Below are 14096 nucleotides of genomic sequence, written 5' to 3'. Positions count from 1 at the left end.
ACTCAACATAAGTTACTCAATCACTCAATAACTCAACAAAACTATCACTCTCACCCAATCACTCAACAAAAATTACTCAATCACTCAACAAAACAATCACTCTCACAAAATCACTCAACATAAGTTACTCAATCACTCAACAAAGCAATACCTATCACCCAATCACTCAACAAAAATTACTCAATCACTCAACAAAACAATCACTCTCACCAAATCACTCAACATAAGTTACTCAATCACTCAACAAAGCAATCACTATCACCCAATCATCAGTTACTTAAAGTCAAATACTCAACATAACAGTCAATCACACTAATTCCCTTAAAATAGCAGTCTCTCACGTGCCGAACACTAATTTAACTTCACACTCATTCATGCAATATCGTGCAATCAATCACTCAGTCTAATTTATTTACTCACTAATACAAATTTTTTAATATATATCACTCGCATATTCAACTATTATCTTATGTGTCCGTCTCCTCTCTCCCTGTGTGTCGGCACATTTGCTCGGGGTTGTGTAAGAAATGTGCAATCGCTCAATACGCCATTCATTCACTCATGCAGTGAAATCTATTTTAGCCTCGCTCTGTAATAACCGAGCTAAATGCATGTGCGTTAAGTAGCGTCCCAGATTAGCATGTGCACTCTGCACAGGCTAATCAGGGACATCACTTTCCGCTTAAATTAATGTTTCGTTTTCATCAATTCTCTTCTAAACGAAAATCCGGTCTAGGCGAAAAGCATCGTGAAACTTGAAACTTGCTAATTTGATGAAACGCCTATTTATATAATTATATTCTATAGCGTTGTACAAAACATATAAATATACATACAATTTATAGAAAATACGAGTAATTTATACTATTATACAGCATTAATTAAAGGAATAATAATCTAAAAATGTGTGATATAAATAAAAATGCTGTAAGAAACTTAAGCAATAAAACAATACAGGCTACGATATTAATACACAGGAAAAATAAGATATTATGTAATAAATTAATATAACTAGGGTTAAGACAATAATTATAATGATATTATGAGCAAAGTTTTTGCAACATAAAGACACTTTTTCATGAAATAAAAGGATACGTGAAAGGATATTTCTGCACTCTGGCTGTCGGATCCCACAGCTACCGGTCACCTGTCACCCTTACGGACACTTCTTTTGGGTTTTAACATTATTTGAACTATTGTGACTACAAGTCACAAATAGACTGACCAAGTGTGACTACAAGACACAACTTGAAGGTTAAAATTTCAGTGTGACTATAAGACACAACTAGAGGGGCTAAGCGTGACTAAAAGACCGCTTGATGATGTCATTCAATCATTGAGCAAAGAAGCCCTAATGATTTTTGGTTACCGGTCACTTGTACAAAAAATATCCATTTCGAGCAAAGAAGCCCGCACAATTCTTTAATTTCTTGGTCCTCCGAGTCATGGTTGTTGGACAAATAAGCCCGTACAACTGAGTCTCGATTTGTTTTGAAATCACAGGTATTAAAATTAAAATAGGTTGTAAAAGTCTCTGAAGAGGAAATGTTTTCAAATTCCTGTTGAAAAGGTCTATTGAGACAGAGGTCCGAATGCTTGATGGTAGGTCATTCCACAGTTTCGGGCCAACAACTCCGAAATTCATGTCCATGAATGTTTTTCTCTTTATGCGTTTCACATCATAACATCCGTCATACGAGACGGTAGATCGTAGGTTACGTGCTGGTACTTTTTCTTTTAAAAGTTCTGTGAGGTATTTTGGCGCGTGACCAACAGAACAATTATGCATGAAGGTCAGCAATTTGAATGTTATCCTAGCCTTTACTGGTAGCCAGTGTAGTTCATACAAAGCATCTTTTGAACTGTCATATTCCTGTCGGCCGAGTACCAATTTGGCACACATGTTTTGGATACGTTGCATTTTGTTTATTTCGCATTGAGCGGTTCCATACAAGATGAGATGACAATAATCCAGATGGGATATTGTCAAAGACAAAACGAGTATTTCTGTTGCTTCTTTTGTTAAGTATTTCCTTATGTTTTTGATTTTAATGTAGTTGTGCATGGCTGTACGGCACTTAATTTTGATGTGTTCTTTAACATTTAGTGTTTCGTCTAAATATGCACCCAGATACCGTTTGCATTTTTTCTTCTTTAACAGTGTCACCAGCAATATCTATTTCTTTAGATTGACATTTATTTAATTGGGGTCTACTACCGAACATGATGAACTCCGTTTTTGATGCGTTCATTTTCAGTTTATTCTCGTTCATCCAATTGTTAATAACGAATGCGCAACGTTCAAGTTCTTGAATGGAAGTTATTTCAACAGAAAAAGATGTAGGTTTGAATCGCTTGTTTGCGGTGTGGTCGTCTGCAAAACCGTAGACGGTGATGTAGGGAGGAACGACATCAAACAGTATTCCAGCGTACGTCAGGTAGAGCCATGGACCAAGACAACTACCCTGGGGGACACTACACTCCAAAGAACGTGCCGCCGATAAAGCTGAATTAACACTTATACGACAGCTTCTTGGATGAAGATAAGAGTATATAGAGTGTAGTGCCGTGCCACATGCACCGTATTGTTTTTGCAACACGTTTAGTAGAATGTCATGATCGATGGTATCGAAGGCAGCACTCAGATCAATGGCGATAAGTGCTGTAACCTCTTGTTCCTCCATACCTTCGAGTATATCATTGACTAGTCTAAGTAAAGCAGATTCACAAGAATGGAATTGTCTGTAGGCTGAGTGATTGTTTGGAAGGAGATTGTTTTCATTTACATGTATGTTGAGTATAAACAGAGCAACCTTTTCAATCACTGGTCTATAGTTGGCATAACTCAGGTTTTGTCAAATTTTCTTAAGAAGTGGTCTTACTATTGCCTGTTTAAATTTTGAAGGAAAAACTCCTTGACTCAGAGAGAGAGATTAACCAATTTTGTCACGAACGGTAGTAACTCGTTTAAAAATGATTTTAGTACTCCTGTTGGCAATGCATCTAGTTCGCATGATTTTGTTTGAAGATGATTGATGATCTTTTTCACTTCATCTTGGGTTAGCTCCTCGAACATACCGATACATGGTACTTCCTTGTGATCGGGTGTGAATTGTTCGAAACTTGCAAGGGCATCTCGAATTTTGTTAATTTTATCCAGGAAGTGATTGGCAAAATTTTCAGCTATCTCGGTATCGCTTTCACCTTCCGGCATAGGGTTATCAGTATTCTGTCCTGTTAATTCTGATACAAACTTGTAGAGTTTTTTTAGAATCTCCGTGAAAATCAATTACTTTTTGACTAAGCAATCGTTGCTTTTCTGCATTCAACTCGAAAGTGTATTTATTTCTTGCATTTTTGAAAAGTTCATATTGGTCTGGTTGTTTGTATTTTCTCCACATGCGTTCCAGTTTGCGTGTTTTGCGTTTTAGTTCAAGAATGTTTTCAATAAATCATGGTTTTGGTGCACCATATATGTTGTTTTTCTCAATGTATGGAGCGTGTTTATTAAGAATTCTACAGATTTCATCTTCAAATTGCTCTACAAAAGTATCTACTTTGTCTGCTGTAATTGACATTTTAATGAGGTCGTTAGTAAATGCTGAGTGGTCTATGTTTTTAACATTTCGATATTTTATTGTTTGACTCTTGATATTTTCTTTTTGTACTTTGGTAACGACTTAAACTACACAATGGTCCGAAAAGAAAGGGCCTGGTTCACACGAATTGATTTCAATACCATTTGTAGCCTCAGAGATTACAAGGTCGAGTGTATTTCCCTCTGTGTGTGTGCTGAAATTAACATGTTGTTTCAAACCCATTGCTACAAGAGAATTCTTAAATTCAGTCACAACACTGTTAGTTTTGTTGACATGCAAGTTGAAATCTCCAAGAATCATCAGATTTGAATAGTTGGGAACACTTTCCTCCATGAATTCGAAAAATTCTTTCAAAAATTGATGTTCAGTTCCTAATGATTGTGGTCTGTAAACGCCAATTACATTAATTGTTATGTTTTTGAGAATCAGTTGCCATAAACCATGTTCAAATGTCCGGGTATTACTACTTGACACTTTTCGTATAGTAACCCCAGTCCGACAAGTTAAAGCCACTCCGCCGCCTATTCTATTTGAACGATTTACAGTACTAATTGTGTAACCATTTTGATTTAAGTCTGAGGTATCTATTTGGTGTTGCTTTTCATCTGAGAAACAGGTTTCTGTGAATACGGCAAAGTCGATTTTTTCTTCTCTCAGATATTGACCAATCAAATTATCTTTGTTTCTGACAACAGAATGACAGTTCAATGTAAGGCAAGATATTTGTTCATTTAGACCATTTAGTGTATTGCATTTCTTGCGGTATGAGAGGTTGTTTAAAATTGCATCTGAAATGTTTTGTGTGCTGTGTCTTTTCAAAGATGTTACAGTTGGAATTTGTGATGGTAAACTTTGTAGATTATATAAATTTACTCCACTATTTGTGTCCCATACACGTAACTCTTGATTCCTACCGCCTCGGGCAACTCTATATTTCAAAAGATTGTATTGCTTTAAAATGGTTCACGTTCCTTTGTTTGGTATTGCATGATTTCTCGATACTGCAGATAAATCCAGTAATTGATCTATATTATATCTTATCAGACACATTGTGATTGCAAGTATGTTAATCCGTTTAGAAAGTGATCACCACAGGTAAAATATTAATCCGTTGAGTAAGTGTTCACCACAGGAAAAATATTAATCCGTTGATAAGTTATTCCCAAAGTATTTACACAGATCAAATTGTTTTTACTAATATTATTCTTTTAACATATCTTTTGTTTAAAGATAAATAAAGTATTGCATTCGTCAAACATTAATGAATATCATTGACAAAAATCACTGACTGATTAGTCTGTGCGCACTGCACATGCTAATCTGGGAGGACATTTCACGCACATGCATTTAGCCCAGTTTTCCAAGAACGAGGTTCATTAAATCACTCATTCACTGTTTCAGTTGCCGACGCATTCAGACGGGGTTGCAGAAAGATGGGTTTAGTTTTGGGCATGTTCAAGCCAGAGTTATCGGAGTTTCAGAAGAAAAAACTACTCTACGAATTCTCGACTTTTTTTCGGTAATATGAATTCTTCCTTGTGCATTTGCATTTCATGTATAGCAGAAACAGTTAAATATATCTTGTCCGACTTAAGTGTTGCTAAAGGAAGATGTAGCATAATTTGCCAAGGGGTCCCCCCTAGCCATTTTTTAAATTTGCGGCTTTGATTATGGTGATGACGATGTGATAATGGTGGTGATGTGGGTGGCGATGATGATGATGATGGTGATGGTAATGGTGATGATGATGATGGTGATGATGATGATGATGATGATGATGATGATGATGATGATGATGATGATGATGATGATGATGATGATGATGATGATGATGATGATGATGATGATGATGATGATGATGATGATGATGATAATGGTGATGATTATGATGATGATGACGACGGCGATGATGATGATGGTGGTGATGATGATGATGATGATGATGTGCAGCACACGCGTACTTTTCTTACAATTTGCAATCAAGCCGCGCTTTGGGAAATGTGTCTTAATGCATGTGCGTACAGTGTCCGCCGATACTGGATTTTCGCCTAGAAGAGACTTTCTTAAAACGAAATATACCTTTAAAACGGAAGGTGTCGTCCCTGATTTACCACTTAACGCACATGCATTAAAACCCGTGTTCCATGAGCGAGGTTCAATTTTATGTATTACGTTGCTTTTCAGATTTGAATAAAGACGGTGCATTGGAATTGCACGATTTTGAGATGGCCCGACAGGTATGCGATAGATTTCCATTATTGTTATGATATTATGTTGTACGTGAGCCGCGCTCTGCGAAAACTGGACCTAATAACTATGCATTCACTTTCCGCGGTTATTATATTGTTGGTGTAAAGGAAGTATCCACTAAAGAAAATTCAGGCTTGGCAGAAAGTGTCGTCCCTGATTTCCCCGTGCAGAATGCACAGCCTAATCTGGGACGACACCTAACGCACGTGCATAAAGCCCCATTTTCCGAGAACGAGGCTAATATAATTTTCACAGAAAATCTGCGACATGAGCGGATGGCAGGTCGGCTCGCTCCGTTACCTACATACGCACGAGTTATTCAAAGAAATATGGCGGAAACTACAGGATGACAGAGATGAAAACTTCGACGGCAAAATCTCCAAGGAAGAATGGGTAAATACATGTAATGAAATGGCGGATTCTTGTTTTAAACACTTTCCTGTCATAAACTGCGTATTTTTAATTATATCATTTCCCTATTTGACTTTTAGTTTTTGCACAACGTTTTATACGGTTTATTGGATTATTGGATTACTTTTGGATTCAACTGGAGATGGTGGTGATGTATAGAGCTTATAATTGAGCCGTGCTCTGTGAAAAGGGGGTTTAATGCAAGTGCGTAAAGTGTCGTCGCAGATTAGCCTGTTCAGTCCGCACAGGCTAATCAGGGACGACACTTTACGCCTTAACTAGATTTTTGCTAAGAAGAGACTATCCTTAAACGAAAAATATCATAAAAGAGGAAAGTGTTGTCCATGATTAGTAGTTAACCTAAAAATCTGAGAAATGTGCCTAGAAAAAAGTTGGTTGGCATTTTTTAGGCATTGCTTCTTTTTCTATATACCCTGTGCTGAAAATCTAGAGGGGATGTCATCTTCTCAGGTGCTTTACATCCTTTTAATTAGGTCAAAGGTCAATCGGTACATTTTGATTTATAACCAAAATTGAAACGTTTAAGGCAGTAATATTGTCTGAAAATGAACCTGCTTGGATCTAATTAAAATTATATCTATTCTAATGTTCACTTATATAGGTCAAAAGGTCATTTAGTGCACTTTTATGCAAAAATAAACATGACAACTGGCATTGAAAATCAACCGAATAAAATATTATGTTCAAAAAGTATGTTTTAAGCAATTGAATAGTTTTTGCTGATTACTATTAACTCTATAAACATATTTGTAAAGTAAAATGATAAATTTAAAGGATCCATTATATATATATATAATGAAATACAACGTACGCTTAAAAATAGACTGAAACTCATTTGTGTATAAGAAATAAGTAGGCATGTTGGACAGAAATACACTGCTGACAAGCCATTATACAGCAAAGGCAAAAATAATTATGGGCAAAAAAAGAACGTAACAAGAATGTTATTTTTATGATGGGATGATTTCATGTATACTTCAATTTCCTTCGCGCGATCGGTCAACATATGGAATGTTCAGGATTGGAGGATTGGAGGACGTATTTCTTGAAGCAGGTGTATTTGGACCAAATGCTGTTACTAAGGTTATGGATGGGGAAGGCATATTATCGAGCGGTTAGGGGTCATATGCTTGCATAAGGGGCGATTTGGAGGTTAAAGTAAAGATATTTTAGTCAGTGGTTAGAATCTAAGGAAGAAGAAATCAAAGAACTTGAATATAAAGTAAGAGAGTTAGAGGTTACTTTTGAAATGAAAAGTCGCTTGAACCAAGATGATATTAGTGAAGCAAATGATAATTTTCTTGAAGCAGTCAAGGAGAAAATGATTGGTGAATTACTAGATAAATTCGACAAAGAGAAAAGTGAAGTGAAGAACTTTTCGTTCGGGAATTCCTACCTACATTTTGTTGACATACTTATGAAGTTCATTAAAGCCCAAAGGATAATCTATTGGCTGTTGCATATTGAAGCCTTTTCCGAGATGCTACCGTGGCTAATGGTGTACTACCACACAAACTATGCCCGTTTGGGGTCCTGTATATCTAGCATTAGAATATGCAGCATCTGAAGTGTTCAAAGAGTTTATTGAAGATCACTTTGTAGTCAGGCTGAAGGAAAAAGCATTCACCGGAGTACCTGTCGACCAAGCTACCGAGTGGATAAACAGAATGTGTAAAACGACAGGGGGTATAATTGGAATAACAAGGCAGGACCAGGCAATAGATAGTTTTTGTATTACGTGGTCAGTAAGATCTGAGGTTTCCAATAGTACCATGAAATTGTTCAAGCATTATGATGATGACGAAAATAATGAAATATTCAAGAATAGAGCAGATGGAACTCGTTCGAGAGTTTCTTCAGAGGAAGAGTGCATCAAGAAAATGATGCAGCTCTTTGGTTCATATGATATATTCGGAGTGCATGAAGAGGAGAACAGACTGTTCTCTGTAGCATCTAAGGACGTTGCAACTTATGATATCAGAGATGATTCATTGATCTGTGAAAGTCGAGTTGAAACATTATTCAAGGAATTTGTAGAGAAAAGGCTGAAAGAGCAGAATATTGAATTTTATGCTCCAATTCAAAAGGTACAGTCTAAAACATGTGCATATCTCTATAAGGATATATTCAGTGAAAAGCAGAAAGTGACACAGATTTTAAAGGCTGACAGAAAGCTAATGCAGAGACTTTTCAACGCAGCTAATTCAGGGAGAGCCGTAGAAACAGCATCTGTACTAGAACATGAACATTCTGATGTGCCATTATCATTTGCAAAGACTAGTGGGAAAATGCATGAAACCTAGAAAACAAACTACTCCAAGTGCTTACAAAGCACAATGATATAGTGACGCCTTAAGTTGTTCCGACAACGACTGATTGCAACATGTGCAATAATTGATTGACACGCGCTAATACAGAGTTTATGTAGGCCCAAGGACTGTCAAATATTTGGACAATATGCAACTGTTTTTGTAACATCTGTTTTAAGTCATTTCAGCGCAAACACTACCCAAGTTGATGCGACTTTTGATCGATACTTTGGAAGAAAATCTATCAAAAAAGCAACGAGAGTTAAGAGGAAAAGAAAGCGTCGACCAATTAGGAAGCTATTAACAAGTCCAAACGTTCCTCTTCCGCAAATATGAGAACAGTATATCACACATGATGACAATTAAGCAGACTTGGCTGAATTTCTCTCAAACGAATTGCTAAAACAATCAGAAAATCTTCCATTAGGATCAACTATAGTTGTAGGAGCTGGATTTCCAGGTGATGTTGATTCAAAGTCGAGTACTTTTGATGCGACAAACCTATGTGTAAATCATGGGGAGGCAGATACGCGGATGATATTGCACTCCAGGGACGGTATTGATAGCGGCTACAAGCGTTCTGCTCTTGTTAATATACCACATTGGAGCTGACGCTGAGGTATATATTATATCTGGTACAGGCAAACAACGAATATGTTATCCTGTGCACACAATATTTGAAAAACTAGTCGGCTTTGTCAGAAAAAACATTTTTGGGTTTTACGCATTGACAGGATGCGACACCACGTCTGCTCTAAATGGAATAAGTAAGAAAACCGCCTGAGTGAAGTATATCGCAAAACCTGATACATTGGAGGGTGTTGGTAGAGATGGTGTTGCTCTAGCAGTTTCTTAATTTCTATGTGTGCTGTATGGCTGCTGTCAGGACCACCCACCAAACATTGACACATGTAGGTATCGGTGATTTTGGAAAGCCAGGAAGTATTTGGATTTGTTACCCCCTACAAATGATGCGCTTGAACTTCACATTAAAAGGGCAAATTATCAGGCAAAGATATGGCTAAATGCCACATACCGGTATATGAATTTTCAGCCTGATTATCATCTTGATACTGGCGCATGGAAACTTGCAGAAAATTCACTCAAACCGGTATGAATAAGGAAACCAAAGATCCCTGCAGCATGTGTCCAGTTAGTATCACGTGGCTGTCAACCCAAGTGTAGAACAGCACGATGTAAGTGCTATCGATCTGACCAAGGATGCTTGTTTGAATGCGCATGTGAAGCGAATGGCTGTTTAAACCTTAGATAATTGTTGTAAACGATAAAAGATAAGGAGATACATATACTGCCATAGTAATTCGTGTTTTGGAACAAAACTGTAAATTTATGTAACGTATGTTATGTAACGTATGTAAAATAAATTATCACACAAGACCGACATTATCTTCAGCATGATGATACAGTAGGTCATAATAGTGCACTGAAGTCAGATGAACATTTGTTTTATTTTATAAATGGTACTTCAAGATTTTGAAATATGTTACTAAATAGATCACTGTTTGGGTAAAAAATAATTTCTGTTTTACATTATTCATATTACAATTAATACTAATTTTGTGAAGTAAAAATAACTTATATTGCATAATTATGACATTATAGAACGTACAGTATTAAGAACTTCATTAGAGTATACTATTTGAGCTGAAATCTTTTATTTAAAATAGTATTTAGCATAATATGCATATAAAACAATATATATATTTAGACTGTAACGTAGATCACACATGTTTACTTGTAACTATACTTTCATTGTTTAATGTCTCGTAATTGTATTGATAGGATAATGCAGAAATAGTGTTGGTTCTTATTATAAAAAGTTGTTATATTATAAAACGCAATAAGTATTAAAAGTCTTAAAATGAACATTGTTTTCTTATAATTTAGGTAACTTAATTTACAAAGTTAGGAAAATTCACTTAAGATACAACAGAGACATACTCTTTTCATCACCAAAGTATCCATCTCTCATTGAAAAGTTACTTACAAATATATAATACATGAATCCTTGGTTGGTTTCAACATACACTGCAATTTACGTCCTATAATGGTTATAAAAGTGCACGTGATGACCTTTGACCTACTTATGAAAAGCCAAAATCAGTTAAAAAATGAGAAAACCCTTCAAGTATCAAATTTAAATCAGTTCAGGAGTAAAATCAGTAATAATATCTGATTTTTCACAATTTTGGCAATGTTACCTCAATTTTAAAGCAAAATGCACTCATTGACCTTTTGACCTACTAACAGGGTCGTCAAACATCCCAGAGGGTGACATCCCCTCCAGATTAAAAAAAAAAGTTATTTGCAATCATTATAACATAAAAGGAAGCCATGCCTAAGAAATGCCATCAGATGTCAGATTTCAGGACATTTTAGGCCAATTATAGCCTGTGCGGACTGAACAGGCTAATCTGGGACGACACTTTATGCACATGCATTAAACCCCTTTTCACATATAACGGCCAATTGTTGTTTAGTTCCCATTGCTATTATCACTTGATTGCTTGCATGTTGTATGGTAATTAAAAACTGATACTCGTACCTCCGTTGAGAATCGTCAAATAAACAGCAATGTAATACTGACGCTCAGTTATTTAACAATGAATGCATATATATTTAATGCCTACGTGACATTACAACCGGGAAAATTCTTCTTTATCGATGAAGTCGATCATCCATTGCATATCAAAATGTGGCAGACGTTTCACAAGCAAAATCTCGAACAGTTGAAGAAGCGGAAAGATGACGTCACAACCGAACCATCCCTTCCGGTGTGGCTTGAAAAGTACATCGAGTACAAGTTTAATCTCTTCGACAGAACTGGTAACGCTGTTTCTCTAAAGTCGTGAAAATAGTGTCGCCATCAAGTATTTTGCCTTTTTCAGAGAACTAATCAAAGTAAATGAGCATTTACTGTGATGCCATTATTAAATCGCATTTTAAGTCACTTAAAATAGTCTGTCGACTTAATGTTTAAACAAAGTCAAACTAAAATAGCTTTTATGGTGCATGATTTTTTTATTTCTGCCTCAAAGAGGTCGACAAAAACAATATAGTCATATTGGCACCCCTTTTGTCGTTCTGCGCCCCTTTTGTCGTTCGGCGCCCTTTTTTCGTTCTGGCGGGTACATTTGTCGCTCGTTCGTGTTGGTGTTTTGGTGAAGGTGAACCTTTTCAAACCCGCCTACATGCCAAAACTATAGGCAGATATCAGCCGAATAGACACATTGCGCACATGCATTTAACCCCGTTATCCCAGATCACGGCCCGTTTTTGTCCAAGTTGTAGCAGTATATTATTTAAGGGTCTATCGACCGTATTTAGTCGATGTTTGCGTTATTTACTTGTATTCAAGTAGTTTTTGGAAAATTTCAGGGAATTAAATTTACTGATAATGAAAGTGGAAATGATCACTATGGTAATTTTTATTGTTTTACTCTGGTTTTCGGTCAAATTTACCTAACAAAATCAACAAATCATCGGCGCCTCAACCAAACATGTGATTTTAAAACACGTTGTCTGAAAACGTATTTTTGCGACCATATTAAATTAAACAAAAAATGAAATCGATCGAAAACGGAACAAAAAAAACACCAAATTAGCACTTAATGTCTATTACAAGCTTGCCAATGACCGAATTCCTTTGTTGTGTGTCCTTAGATTTTCAAAGAAAAAACATCTTTTTATTTTCTTTAAAAAGAACTGAAATACCGATGGTGGTAAATTATTGCCAACAGTCAATTTTCATACCTGAACGAACAAATTTGTGAGAAAAAACACACAAACATCAACAAATAAGCAGCGCTCTGTGAAAAAGGGGCATGACGAAAGCGCGTTAGGTGTCGTCCCAGATTAGCCTGTGTAGTTCGCCGACACTTTCCGCCTAAACTGGATTTTCGCTATGAAGATATTTCTTTAAAACAAACAAAACCATAAAAGGTTTAATTGTAGCCCCTTAGTAGCTTGTACCGTCCCTGCCTGTGACGACATTTGAGACACATGCATTAAGCCCCGTTTTCCCAGAGCGGGGGTCAAATATTTTCCTTGTTTTGTATTTGAAGGCAAAGGATTCGTGGATGTTGAGGTATATGAATACGTGATGTCGGAATTCGGAATACCTCTCAAACAAGCGAGGAACGCTTTCACATTGTTCAGTGTGGTAGGTTATCTCCCTTTGAGTGCAGTGAGAATCATAAAATAATTGAATAATTGAATTAATAAATACATGAATTCATTAATTAATTAATGAATCAAAGAATGAATAGTGAATATATGTTTGATTTTACTTATGAATGAATAAGTGAATGAATGAATTAATTATAATGATGGTGATGATGATGATGATGATGATGATGATGATGATGATGATGATGATGATGATGATGATGATGATTATGATGATGATGATAATGATGATGATGATGATCGTCGCCGTCGTCACCATCATCATCATAATCACCACCACCACCACCATAATCATCATTATCATCATCATCATCATCACCATCATCATCCCCACCACCACCACCATCATCATCAATGCAATTATTATTTCATTGCTCCATGTTTTGTTGTTTTCTTACAGAATAATGATAAGAAGGTAGATTATGGAGTATTTCCGTCATCTCTGTACCGAGTACTACCGAAGCGACGACCCGAGCTCACTTGGGAATGTCATCTACGGAAAACTGGACTTTACCGACTGATTAAGAATAACATCCCTTATAGTTTATACACTTTGCTTAGCGGATTAATGATGTTTAATCAAAGTAAAGTTTTTTAAGCGCTAATAATTGATTATGAATAACGCCTGTTTTTATAACTGGCATTTTGTGTTTGGTTAAAGGGGCCTTTTCGCATTTGGGAAAATTGACAAAATTGAAAAAAGTTGTTTCTGATTCGCAAATTTTCGTTTGAGTTATGATATTTGTGAGGAAACACCAATACTTACATTTAACATACTCTAAAATGGCCATTAAATGCATATTTTGACAATTTAAAAACCTGAAAATTATAAAGCGTTGCAACGCAAAACGAATGAATAATTTGGAGAGTTCTGTTGTTGTCGTTATATTTTGTGAAACTACGAGGATAGCTTACACAGAGTAAAAAATAAATCCGTTCTTGTATCAGGAAGAATGGCCGAGTGGTCTAAATGGCAGACTTTTTACTCCAGGACTTTAGGGGTCAGTGGTTCGAGCCCTGCTGAGTGTTACTTTTTTTCTTTCTTTATTGTGTTCTTGATTTTTTACTGAAGTTTTCTAGATCCAATGTTTACATTTATCAATATAAAGAATTTAATGACAAACTTCAAAACATGCCAGAATCTGTGAAAAGGTCCCTTTAATAATTGAATGAACGCATACGCAGTGTTCGACACTGACGGAAGTCCGGTGGTCCCAGACTCCTGCAAATGAGACTCGGACTGTCAAGGAAGTCCGTCGGACTCCTTCAAAATCATCGTTGAGTTATAAAAAAAATC

At 36.2% G+C, this 14096-nt stretch overlaps 1 pseudogene; it reads left to right on the top strand.

Annotated features, from left to right (window-relative positions):
- The first annotated feature begins 5032 nt into the window (after positions 1-5032).
- Positions 5033-13320, top strand: LOC127857623 (sarcoplasmic calcium-binding proteins I, III, and IV-like; annotated as a pseudogene).
- The last annotated feature ends 776 nt before the right edge of the window (positions 13321-14096 follow it).

The sequence above is a fragment of the Dreissena polymorpha genome, chromosome 14 (assembly GCF_020536995.1).
Source record: "Dreissena polymorpha isolate Duluth1 chromosome 14, UMN_Dpol_1.0, whole genome shotgun sequence".
NCBI classification, from domain to species: Eukaryota; Metazoa; Mollusca; class Bivalvia; order Myida; family Dreissenidae; genus Dreissena; species Dreissena polymorpha.
This window is presented reverse-complemented; position numbering and strand designations above follow the sequence as displayed.